General features: G+C 40.5%; 1 protein-coding gene across 2 annotated transcripts in view; it reads right to left on the bottom strand.

Annotated features, from left to right (window-relative positions):
- LOC139535379 (RNA-binding protein Raly-like) overlaps positions 1–11,461 on the bottom strand; it is a 132,412-nt gene extending 120,951 nt beyond the window's left edge. Inside the window, exons 1-2 of one of the 2 annotated variants that reach the window (XM_071334734.1) lie at positions 11,256–11,461; positions 1,960–2,043 (exon numbers count right to left, since the gene is read on the bottom strand). The gene's annotated coding sequence lies outside the window, so the exon portion shown is untranslated. The remainder of the gene's footprint in view (positions 1–1,959; positions 2,044–11,255) is intronic. The other variant, XM_071334733.1, reaches the window with a different exon arrangement.
- Between the last annotated feature and the right edge of the window lie 718 nt (positions 11,462–12,179).

Below are 12,179 nucleotides of genomic sequence, written 5' to 3'. Positions count from 1 at the left end.
CAATTTGACTGCTGGCCCTTGATTAGCAGTCTCTAACTAAAGCCACCCGGTCATATGAAAGGACCATATTGAAAATTCAAATGATCTTCAAAAGCCTTTTCCTTTTGTCCCTATAGCTGGTATATCTGCATTGCAAACTACATTACTCAAGCCAATTATTTATATAGCCCTTTCTCCCGCTCTCTCCATTTTAGCAGCTCAGGAAAGTCTCTAGCTGATATAGCTGAGATGTTTGACAAATTTGAATGCATGAACATTTGCATGCAATTTTCACCCGGGTCCATCTATAATTCACACAGCCTGTTCTCTGAGCAAGGATTAAACAAAGCAAATGCACAAATCACTGTCTGGATTCAAATTTCTCCCTCTCACGTCCTGCATGCCTCTCAACATCCTCCAACATCCTCTTTAAACTAATTTGCGGAGAAATCTTTTCTCTTCACATACCAGTAGAATTATTTTCATGACCATGTAGACTTTAAAGCAAACATTGTTTATGATATTGTTTATGATATTACTCCTGCCTCCTTAGATGCACATTGTATCCTCACACTCTATCCGCCCTGTGACAACTACTACCTGTAGATCTCACAGGATAGTTTTTCACACTCTTCCTCATTAGGTTGGTTTCAGCATTTTGCTGATGATACTGTTCTGCAATGGGGGTCTTTAGGATATACAGAGTATAAATAGATAGTGATAGGCTAGGTATCTATAAGATTAACAAGATACCTCCAATAGGCCCACGGTACAAGCTTGAAGCTAGAGTCAGCTATTGTTGAACCTTTTCTAGGCCAACCTTTATCTTCCCTGACCTTTGTGCTCATTCCTTACTCTCCATCGACCTTCTTCTACTTAAGCAGAGACATAAATGATGAAGTGGCATTGAAAAGCCCAGACATTCCTCTGCAAGCCTGTTGCCATTATTTTGTGTTAGTTTGATGAGATTTCTCTATGTGAAAGGTCATCAATTAAATGCCAAACCTTGCCCGAGCTTTAGTCAGTGCATAATGAAAGCCAAAAGGGAGGCTTCAGGCACAGTAGTCCACCATCTCCACAGGGGGAAAGAGATGCATGCAGTGTCACGACTCACTCGTCTATCTCATCAAACAAGTTTTCAAAACTGGTGTGCAAACGGTCTTCTCTCACTCGAACATCTGATGCTCTCCCTCATTGTAATTGGACCTTTGAATGCATCAGCGGTTATCAGTGCTGCTGAGCGATTAACAGAAATGTCAGTTATGTTAAGGTTGACTCGGTTCAATTTATTCTAATTTCATTTTGTTCCGTTTTTTTCTTTGAGATGTATGTGCAGTTCCTGTAGAGCTAAATCAGATGAAGCCTGAACTGTGCGATCTAGTAGGGAGTTGTAGTTTCCAACAGGCCAATATTCGAGATAGGCATAAAAGTATGCCTTATTTACTTTGAAGAACAATTGAAATAGGGCTTTTGTAGCTCTATAGATATGTGATGATGACTTGGAAGGAAATAAAAGTAAAGTAATGTGAAACAATTATGGTTTACAAGTGATATGCAGTAACGGGCAGTCACTACCATCATGGGACTTGAATTAATTGTTTTATTCAGTGTTACAGCATTCAACCCACGTAATGCATTTAATGTTAAAATCATAATAATCGACACATCATACTACATCATTTTAGCAACCCAAAAAAAACAACTTTAGCTAGCTAGCTTGGGTGCTTGACTGCCGTTGTGAGGTTAGAACGCTCAGATCAACCCTACTCCTTGGCCAGAGCGCACTCTGAATGCTCAGAGAACGAAACGCTCTGACTTTGCAGACAATCTGACAATGCTCTGAATTTACGAATGCCCAGAGCACATTCTGTGCGCACTCTTGTACTCCACAGTGAATTTACAAACACAGCTCATATATTGCGGCTCTGAACATTGTCAGTTACCTAATACTGTATTGGTTATTAGAGCCACTGCACATACCTGTCTACTCTGACCCAGGGCGAGGAGATCTGACACGAGATGCTTGGTCCCAATGCTCTCAGCCCGGGAATGTGCAATGGAATCCTGCAATTTAAAAGAAGCATAATAACAAGAGTCATTTCACAACAGAGACGTAACCCATCACAGCAGAGGCTCACCTGAGACCTTATCACAAAAACACTATGTGGATTCAAATAGGGAATTCAGAATTACTGCAGCAGCCTCTGGAGAAAAAGAAATCTGCCCTCCAGAGCTTTACATGGACAAATGTTGAATGATCCCCCTGTATGTGCCAAGACTTTCTTCCCATTTAAAGAGGATCTGTTGCATGCATTTAACTGGCGTGTCAACAGGGAAAAGATACAGTTAAGCAAAATCTTTTGGGGCATTTACCCCTAGGATAGGATAAAGTAATCCTTCTCACCCCCCCCCCCCCTTAAAAGATTTAGATGCACTATTGTAAAGTGGCTGTTCCACTGGATGTCATAAGGTGAATGCACCAATTTGTAAGTCGCTCTGGATAAGAGCGTCTGCTAAATGACTTAAATGTTAAATGTAAGATTCTTTCATTTTCATTTCATAGGCTACACATATTTATTTGTGACATACAGTACAGTGCTACTGCCATGCATGTTATTCATAAACCAGTGATCTGGGGATGAAGGCAACCCTTTAAAGCACTGTTGCTTGAAGCTTCAGGTCTGTCCAGAACCTAACCATGGTCCTCAAGACATGGCCAGATCATAACACATGCTCTATGTTGAAGATTTTTGATCATGGTGCTTAAGAAAAAGTTACTTCCTATTGGACCGTGCACAAGAAGACATCTCCATCATGTGAATTGGAGTTTAATCTCAGTTAGCTCCTGGCAGCACCTGGCGAAGATCAAACACCTGTCACTTTCAGCCCAGACTCCTGTAAATAAGTGGCAGCCTGCTCTTGTCTAGGGCAAGAAACCTGAGTTTTCCATTTAAAATTCCCCTACTGTCACGTCCTGACCATAGAGAGCTGTTTATACTCTATGTTGGTTAGGTCGGGGTGTGATTAAGGGTGGGTTATCTAGGGGAAGTATATATCTATGTTGGCATGGTATGGTTCCCAATCAGAGGCAGCTGTTTATCGTTGTCTCTGATTGGGGATCATATTTAGGTAGCCATCACCCCATTGTGCTTTGTGGGATCTTGTCTAGGTATAGTTGCCCGTGAGCACTACTCTGAGCTTCACGTTTCGTTTGTTTGCTTTATTGTTTTTGTTCTTTAAGTTTCTCTTCCAAATAAAAGGATGGAAACATACCACGCTGCATCTTGGTCCACTCCTTATGACGAACGTGACACCTACACATCACATTGTAGCTACATTTCTGTCATACATTTCTGAGATTTCAACACTTCTTTCTCCCGGTGACAGTGAACATTACTGCTGGAAACTAACTGTCAAAAAGACAGAAACTGAACTATATAAATGTGTCATTCAGTTTTATAAACACGTTTATATTTCATGGAGTGCTTAAATAAATTCTCTGGTCAATTAACTCTGATTTTGGTTTATCTCTCAGAACCATTTGTTTATTTGTCCCATAGTCAGTAAGACAACATTTATTCGATTCAAATTAGACTGCATGCGTTTTACTCACTCTTAAAGAGAATCTTCCTCAGGTAATGAAAGCCTTAGCAATTAGCAGAATTGAGAGGAGAAGAGATGGGCCCATAAACTAGTTGACACAGCATATCTACTTGAGTATGCCTGTACTGCACACAGTCAGTCAAGTGTAGCTCAGATGGATTTCAAGAAGCTATGGCCTTCCACACTATAAGCATGGATGACAGTGACCAGACCTTCTCTCACCCACAGAAGAGGGGAGGAGGGAACTGGGGTGGTTTGACAGCTCACACCCAGTCGTAAATTAAAGGAGAGGAGATCTAGGGTCTCCCTCTACAAAATTTCACAGAGGAATGTGCTTTGTCTACACAGAGGTTTCCCGCCGAAACTCTAACACGTTCTAAAGGAAAACTATTCTAAACATAAGAACGTGGGGAATGGTCAGTGGTGAGCTATAGAAAACTAATGTCATATGGGTTGTTATTTTGTGATGTCATTAAAATGGTTATAAAGGAAATACTGTAACTTGAAAAGTTTATACACTACATGTATGAAGTCTCCATCCTTAAAGTTGTATATGAAATGACAAATTATGAAAGTATTTTTGTAAACCTCACTGGGATATTCGGGACGGTAGCGTCCCACCTCAACAACAGCCAATGAAAGTGCAGGGTGCCAAATTCAAAACAACAGAAATTCCATAATTAAAATTCCTCAAACATACAAGTATTTCACACCATTTTAAAGATAAACTTGTTGTAAATCCAGCCACAGTGTCCGATTTCAAAAAAAGGCTTTACGACGAAAGCACACCAAACGATTATGTTAGGTCAGTACCTAGTCACAGAAAAACACAGCGTTCCAGCCAAAGAGAGGAGTCACAAAAAGCAGAAATAGAGATCAAATTAATCACTAACCTTTGATGATCTTCATCAGTTGACACTCATAGGACTTCATGTTACACAATACATGTATGTTTTGTTCGATAAAGTTCATATTTATATCCAAAAATCTCAGTTTACACTGGCGCGTTACGTTTAGTTCCAAAACATCCGGTGATTTTGCAGAGAGCCACATCAATTTACAGAAATACTCATAATAAACATTGCTAAAAGATACAAGTGTTATGCATGGAATTTTAGATCCACTTTTCCTTAATGCAACTGCTGTGTCAGATTTCAAAAAAGTTTTACCAAAAAAGCACACCATGCAATAATCTGGGTACAGCACTCAGACAACAAATCAAGCCAATATGATATCCGCCATGTTGTGGAGTCAACAAAGTCAGAAATATCATTATAAATATTCACTTACCTTTGATGATCTTCATCAGAATGCACTCCCAGGAATCCCAGTTCCACAATAAATGTTTGATTTGTTCGTACACAATCCAAACTCACAACGCGCGTGCAAGTCCAGGCGAAAGTTCAGACGAAAAGTCAAATTACAGTTCGTAGAAACATGTCAAACGAAGTATAGAATCAATCTTTAGGATGTTTAACATAAATCTTCAATAATGTTTCAACCGGAGAATTCCTTTGTCTGTAGAAATGCGTTGGAACGCAGCTAACTCTCACGTGAGCGAGCGTGACCAGCTCATGCCACTCTGGCAGACCTCTGACTCATTCAGCTCCCATTCCCCCCTTCACAGTACAAGCATCAAACAAGGTTCTAAAGACTGTTGACTTCTAGTGGAAGCCTTAGGAAGTGCAATATGACCCCATTCCACTATCTTGGATAGGCAAAGAGTTGAACAACTACAAACCTCAGATTTCCCACTTCCTGGTTGGATTTTTTCTCAGGTTTTTGCCTGCCATATGAGTTCTGTTATACTCACAGACATCATTCAAACAGTTTTACAAACTTCAGAGTTTTCTATCCAAATCTACTAATTATATGCATATTCTAGCTTTTAGGACTGAGTAGCAGGCAGTTTACTCTGGGCACCTTTTTATCCAAGCTACTCAATACTGCCCCCCTGTCCCAAAGAAGTTAACATATTCTCTTATGACTCTTAAAATCACATATCTATCTCCTATAAACTGTGCATAGTAAGTAGCCACGCCCCAAGCAAGGTCAGAGAGCGTGTCAGCCTGACGGAACCGTCCCCGTCAGTCAGATTGCATGAAAGGATTGGTAAAGAAATTAACAATTGACCAGCAAAACGTGAAGCGGGTGTTAAGCGGAGCGACACCGGGGAACCAAAGAGCAGACTCAGATGAGGAAACAGGGATGAATGAACCAAAACATTTATTGTTACAGAGAGAGATATGGAGTGCAGATCCGGGGAAGCTGTGTGTTGCAGAAAAAACAGATGTGGAGACTGAGGTTGGAGTTGGCTGAGTAGAACAGGGTAAACAGATCCTGAGGGGAATCCAAGGTAGTGGTGGTGAGTAAAATCCAGAGCAAGGTAGTTGGGTGATGAGATGAGAGAGAGAGAGCTGCAGGTTAAGAAGACACCGGATGAACACCAGAGGGCATAGCAGGAGCAGATGTGACAGCGGGAGCTACATGTTTGAAATGGTTGAAATTTTGAACCTCAACACGAGGTGAAGAAAATAAACTCACCTCCCAGACCAGAGAGGCGTGTAGAACTGTAGCTCACGTCCAGAGTGGTTTGAACCCTGAATACCAACACGATTGGAGGAAACAGATACAAAAGGACTCGTTTTACTATGGATATAGATACTTTTGTACCTGTTTCCTCCAGCATCTTCACAAGGTCCTTTGCTGTTGTTCTGGGATTGATTTGCACTTTTCGCACCAAAGTACGTTCATCTCTAGGAGACAGAATGCGTCTCCTTTCTGAACGGTATGATGGCTGCGTAGACTCATGGTGTTTATACTTGCGTACTATTGTTTGTACAGATGAACGTGGTACCTTCAGATGTTTGGAAATTGCTCCCAAGGATGAACCAGACTTGTGGAGCTCTACAATTTGTCTGTAAACAATTGTTGGAAAAAATACTTATGTCATTCACAAAGTAGATGTCCTAACCAACTTGCCAAAACTATAGTTTTTTACTTAACAAGAAATTTGTGGAGTGGTTGAAAAACGAGTTTTAATGACTCCAACCTAAGTGTTTGTAAACTTCCGACTTCAACTGTATACACATACACATACAATCAGTGGGAATAGGGGCCAGGTGTGCGCAATGAAAGTTCCAGAGGGATCCGTGACAACTAAGGCATTTGTGAAAATTCTATAGCAATATAGAGTGGGAAAGCGGATGAGTGTTTGGACAATTAATAGACACTGCAGTAAATAAAACCTACTAAAACCACCTGTCTTGTCCAGTACCGGAGTCTACACAGACTGATGCACTATAGCCACTCACAGCTACAGTACACCTTTATAAAAACAAGCCATTTGCCACACGGGCCTGCCATCATTCACTTTGTACTGGACAGCATGTTTTGAGACAGTCACAACAGCACGACTTTAGATCATTAGAATCAATTCACCCCAAAATTATGTAAACACTATGGGAGTCCTCTTACATTTGGAAGCTTTACAGTCCTACTGATGAAATAACCATGAAAAGGTAGACTCTCTCTCCCTCGGTTATGCACATCAGCAAAAACAAGATCAAGCAAGATTATCTAAAATCTAACGAAGGAAAATTAGATAAACCCTCAAAGTTTTTCAGCTAGTTGGCCGTCAAAATTGCACTGATAAACGATGGTGAAGTGTAGCCTCCTCTTCCTTCTGCAGCTTGCCTGCCAATGCATGCTTGTCCCAACCAAGCACCCAAGCTAACTAGCTAAAGTTGGCTAGCTTGCTAGCTAGCTACTTCCAGAGACAAATGAGAGAACACCTCACTTTGACCATTTTATTCACTGTAGCAGAGCTGGTTAAGCTGTTTGTGTTGCGCGTTCGTAAATTCATCCGTTCTTCTGCGCTCTGGCACACTCAGGCGAGAGTGCTCTTAAATCGGAATAGATAGCCAGAGGGACTTTGCGAACACAAGAGATATGCTAACTGTATAACAGTTGCAGAAGTTCTCCCTAGCTAACCAAATGACACCTGCATCTCTAGCTGTGTATAGCCACCGAAAAATTATATGAGGGGAACAAGTCAGTCACTCACCCACTCTAATCGCATGACATTTTATTTAATTTTTATTTCACCTTTATTTAACCAGGTAGGCAAGTTAAGAACACGTTCTCATTTACAATTGCGACCTGGCCAAGATAAAGCAAAGCATTTCGACACATACAACAACACAGAGTTACACATGGAGTAAAACAAACATACAGTCAATAATACAGTAGAAAAATAAGTCTATGTGAGCAAGTGAGGTGAGATAAGGGAGGTAAAGGCAAAAAAAGGCCATGGTGGCGAAGTAAATACAATATAGCAGGTAAAACACTGGAATGGTTGATTTGCAGTGGAAGAATGTACAAAGTAGAGATAGAAATAATGGGGTGCAAAGGAGCAAAATAAATAAATAAATACAGTAGGGAAAGAGGTAGTTGACATCCTCCTAGCAGCTAGCTAGCTATCTAGCTAACATTACACTCCGTGTTTTTATCTTGCTACATGAATAGATACGCTAGCCTATTAGCCGTGTTATGACTGACTTGTGATCATTGCCCTTACTAGTTTGATTGTTACATTCGTCCATTTTATTGAGTCATTGAAACGGAAACAGTTTATCCCAAATGGAGGCAGCAAACAACGTACCTGGCTAGCTGTGATTTACAACCTGATAGCAATATTTTTTGGACTACCAAGAAATGTATTGGTGAATAACATTAATCATGTATTGAACTGCATCCATCTATTCTGCCAACAATGCCTTAGCGTACGTCATGGAACGTTGAGTCAAATAGAAGCTATTTTAAAAACCTCTTAAAAAGTTGGTTTTGTAGCATAAACTGGGAATTTGGCACTTTTGACTGATTATGATTGTCTGTTGGTTTCATATCTGAAAAGTGGTTAAAACGCTGTCAGTTCCACTTAGGTCACAGGTAACTTTGTGTGCTAAAGGTTAAACGTTTTTTTTTGTCACATCTGCTCCTACAACGCGCTTTACTGCTCATTCTATGTCTCCTTGACCTGCCGCCACTCCCCCAGGACTCTCTCCCTCTCCCTCTGTGTGTGTGTGTGATTGTGTGGGTGGAGACAGGTGTGCTGGAGTCAGAGCAGATCCCCACCAGCTGCAACCTGTTCCATAATCAAGACCTCTACCAATACTCAGCCCTGCCACTTCCACGCTGCAAGATCGTAATCTCTGCTCAGTCAGTCTACGCTTCTAGCCGTTTGTTACTATTCAGATCCTGTTGTGCCTGTTTTCCTTTCCGCTACAGTTATGCCCGCTCTGACTCTGGTCCCTGTCTCCAGTCCAATGTCTCGTCATCCTGCTACACTGTCCTGGATTCCCCACTTTACTACTCCCTTGGATTCCCCTCCAGACCTGCTTACTCTGTCTCAACCCCTCTCGCTCCAGCCTCAGCCTCGGCACCTGGTTTCCAGCAACCCACCCGAGCTTCCCCTGACCTGCACTCCATATCCCCCGTGTTTCAATAAATATCTTGGTTACTTCATCCCAGTCTCCTCGTCTGAGTCTGCTCTTGGGTTCCACTCCGCGTAACAGCAATGGGAAGTAATAGTTGTACATTTTGATTGGAAAATGCTTAATGGTTGTGCTTTTGTATTCTTATGATTGGGACCTACTGGCTTATTATGTCAGAGTCTATGGACTGCTTATCCTTTAACATCAAGCTGTGTGTGACTGCTGTCTTGCCCGATGTAGTGGTGCCTGGAGAAGTGGGTATACTCTAATTTTGCCATAAAGTTCCCAAACGGCCCGCCCAGTGAAGGAAATGCACCTTGTGTGAGAAATCCTATGTTTTCCTATCGATTTTTCCATCTCAAAATCACACTTTTTTATGTAGGAAAAAAAATGTGATGGTCTAAGTCCACAACAATGCTTAAACCACATCAATCTGATAGGGTGGGCTTGTCAGGGCCTGGTTCCCCAGTGGGTGTCCACCCAGGCCCATCCATGTCTACACCCCTGATGCAAACAGCACATGATGACACTTGTGCATCACAAATAGCCTACTAACCAACACTTCGGACTAAACTTTTTCAATAAAGTTTGCATACCCATTGTTGCCGTAGCTAGATTTTGCTGGTAGATATAATAAGTTGAAAGTTTTTCCTACACTACCGGCTATTGACGTCATTCTTCGTGAGAAGCTCCGTGCCAAAACCAGTTGAGCACTGCCCACTCTTGCTGTCTGCAGATGGTATTCTGCTGAAACTAGGCTGTGTGTGGCACCCATGTGAATACATTTCACATGCTTTGCAATTGAGTAGGCTACTTTGTGCATGATTTCTCTACTGTACTACAGAATTGATGATCCATATACCTCCACTTCACTACTTTGATACGCATAAATGAATTGAAGTGAGTATAAACAATGCCCACTGAAACTACACCACTGACCCTTTCGTATTCCACTACACAACTGACACTTGTGTTTTACAGAAAGTGCACTCTACTAGATGAGTGCGCTGATATTACATTTGCTGTTCTTTCAGAATCACAAACCTGTCACACACTGAAGGTTCGCCACTGAGCAAACATGTCTATAATAGATAAAGGCTGTTAAAATATTAATGTTTCAAGAAAGGAGTGTAAGGCCTATATTTTTGGCCTCGCGAAGCGGTTTTATGCGCTGACTGAATGGAAGCTGATAATTATTATTTTACTCCCCTTGTCACCACAGGTCTTGGGAAGAAATTAGAGTCCTCACTGTCCAGTACCAAGTCAAGACAGGAAAGTTCTCAAAAAGGGTGATCAAATTAAGATCCTACATCTGTAACAAGCTACAGTATTCTAAATGATAAATAACACATTTGCATTAATTGTTAACAAAGTTCTCACTAAACTTTCATGAGGAGACATTGAGATAATGCACGTGCTTTACCTTCAGTTCTATATGAGCAAGAACCTGTTGTGTCTTACCAATGTCGCAATTTAGCATATTTCACAGGTAGGCTGCACTGGCATTTGAACTTTCATTTTGAGACACCTGGCTGCATGACAAACTCGTAATGACAATAGCGATGGTGACAATTCTTTTGAGGAAAACTTATTTCATAACAGTAATTTAGATATGGTGTATGGCAGGTGATATAACGGTCATTACAGTCTCGTCGGTATGATCAGGTGGAAAGGCAAGCAAAAGTATTCCGTTCTGCAAATTCCGCACATATTTCAAAAGAAAAATGTCAAAAAAAAAATATGTTAATATAACCTCAAACGGAGATACACAGAAGAATAAAAACAACAAAAATACATATAAATATTGTACATGGTCTGTGCCATTGTGTTACTTTTTGGAGGGGAATAAAAAACCTACACACAAAAATCAATGACACCATTTCGGGAGTAAAATAGACAACATGAAAACAGATCGATTATCATTGGAAATATGAATGTATCCTAACACGAAGGCTTTGTCCTATTCGTAATAAACGTTTTTGTAAGAGAGTTAAGACACATCCATTCTCTTCTCGGACACTGTAGCCTAAACATAAGTCAACAGTGAGCTATACAAAGATCTAAATGCATTTGTCAAAATAAACAAATCAGACTGATGAACTGTAATGCAAAAAATGACAAAATAAAGACACGTTAAAAAATCAAGAAGAAAAGGTAAGAGGGGGAGAAATTACTCACCAAGGAAAATGTCAAAGAGTATAAATGTTCCTAGAGCAATAAGAGATCGACAGACGCAGAAGGTACGAAGGTACAGTACTGTCACAGCAGCGAAGCAAGCAGTTAGAGTAGCACAACTGTCAGCATGGAGGAAACCACATCTGTTTTATAGGGGTGGAAGCAAGGGATATGTGCACAGTGCACTGGAAGTTCTGCATAATTTATGCAAAGGCTATCATCACCCCCATGGAAAACATGTGAAATGTTAAGAATGATTTGTATGAAATAACATTTCAAATAGTGTGGCACAAATCATATGACTGCAGCTAGAATGCCAATTCATGTTGGCAGGTGCAATGTAATTTTGTAAGACATTTTTTGTTAGTGTTTAGAACTGCTATCCTACCTGTTAGTGGTTTGCATAATCTTAATCTCACTTTTCAACATAATTGATTTGAGTTTATTTGCAAATCTAATTTATATGAAATCTATGTTACACAACCCACAAACAGGTTATGTAACAATTATACACTGTAATTGCAGTGTACCTGCTATTACCATGTGAATACATAGACTGACCTAACTTTATACTGCTGTAATCCTGATCTTGGTCAGCCATCACTGAATAAGAGGTCTAGAATGAATGATGACTGAATTATGTGGATTATAATTAACAATTATTTTTGTAGTCTGAAATCTCAAAGTGGAAATTACAAACTTCAGAAGGCTTTTTTAAAATCTCAAATGCACAAGTTTTTCATTTCCTGTATTGCCGGAAAGTTGTCCTGCAACAGGGTAATAAATTAACATCCTACATCTGTATGTGACTTGTGCTGGGAGTGTTACCACTCAACTACGGCTCTGCACAGAGATGACAAGATATTAAAAATGAATTCAGCACAGTAAAAACCCATTGGCATTGCCCTCCATGCTGCTAAGGCTTTA

This window comes from Salvelinus alpinus, chromosome 12, assembly GCF_045679555.1.
Source record: "Salvelinus alpinus chromosome 12, SLU_Salpinus.1, whole genome shotgun sequence".
Classification (NCBI taxonomy): domain Eukaryota; kingdom Metazoa; phylum Chordata; class Actinopteri; order Salmoniformes; family Salmonidae; genus Salvelinus; species Salvelinus alpinus.
The sequence above is the reverse complement of the archived record's forward strand: the minus strand, read 5'-3'. Positions and strand labels throughout refer to the sequence as shown.